The sequence below is a fragment of the Geospiza fortis genome, unplaced genomic scaffold, assembly GCF_000277835.1.
Source record: "Geospiza fortis unplaced genomic scaffold, GeoFor_1.0 scaffold145, whole genome shotgun sequence".
NCBI lineage: Eukaryota > Metazoa > Chordata > Aves > Passeriformes > Thraupidae > Geospiza > Geospiza fortis.
In genome coordinates this window covers 3,504,359-3,505,486 of record NW_005054362.1, presented here as the reverse complement: position 1 = coordinate 3,505,486, position 1,128 = coordinate 3,504,359, and the positions used below count along the sequence as shown (strand labels likewise).

Below are 1,128 nucleotides of genomic sequence, written 5' to 3'. Positions count from 1 at the left end.
ACAGAGCTGGGGGCTTGGGTGGCTTCACTGGGCAGCCCTGAGCCAGGGTTGTACTTACTCATGGAGAAACAGCCCTGTTCTCCTTCCCAGAGAATTCCTGGGGCTGCTGAGGTTAGTCCCACACCTGCAAGCAGTGTTTGGCTATCCTGTTCTTTTGGCAGGATGTTTTTCAAAGATTAATCCATTTACAGAGTTCTCTGCTATCTCTCAGCTTGTTGAGAGTCTTGAGCTGTGCTGAACGGAAAAGACCAAGCTAGGGGAGCTCCTTTTATTTGAAGACTTTTCCTGCTTTTCTGAGGAGCTGGGTGATTTCCACTGCCAGTGTGGAAAGGACAGAGCCCCCCAGTGTGAGAGCCTGGGGGTGAGTTGGTGCCCAGCTAACACAGTTTGCTCCTTCAGGCCCCTTGGACTGGGCACCTCTAAATTCCCCCCCTAATTCTTGTGTGGACCCTTTCACTTGGACATTCTCTCCTCCCAGCTGCACATGATTTATTTTGGGGTTCAGGGAGAGGTTTCTCCCAGCTGTGAATTCTGCCTGAGAGGTTTCCCCAAGCCCTTTGTGCAGATGGAGGATTTGTGTGAGTTTTGTGCTAATTGCAGTAGTTACAAAAATGGTTTTGTATCTCTGGTTGCATTCAATTACTCAGGCAGATATTTAGGGCTAACCAGCCTTGCAGCAAATCCCTAAACTTGTGCTCAGTTTGCTCTGAAATTCCTGTTTGAGGCAATTCCCTGAAGCTCTGTTGACCCCTAATGGCTGTGCCATTTACAGGCAGCAAAACAAATCTCCAGGTTCTTTATGCTCCTGCCTGGAGTCAGGAGAGTGAGAATGTGGTGTTCAGCTGATTGGTGGTTGTGGAGAAAGGGTTTGGGGAGCTCCTGAGGGAGAAGGGATGATGGATTTGGCAGGGTTTGGGTCAGTTCTGCCTCTTTTGCCCTTTTTGTGGCTGGGCTGTGAGTGGTGAATGGATTCTCTCCCACAGTGAAGCTGTTGCTCCTGTCCCTCACAGCAGCCTCTTACATTTTTGCAGAGACCAAATTTGCTTTGCAAATGCACTGAAATTGCCAACAAAGGGTGAAGCAGGTGCTGAAGGGGAATCCCCAGCTCCTGCGGAATGCTGCGATGCC

General features: G+C 49.8%; 1 protein-coding gene across 2 annotated transcripts in view; it reads left to right on the top strand.

Annotated features, from left to right (window-relative positions):
• Positions 1-1,128, top strand: part of BRAP (BRCA1 associated protein) — a 13,049-nt gene that overhangs the window by 1,104 nt on the left and 10,817 nt on the right. The gene's annotated exons all lie outside the window — the stretch shown is intronic.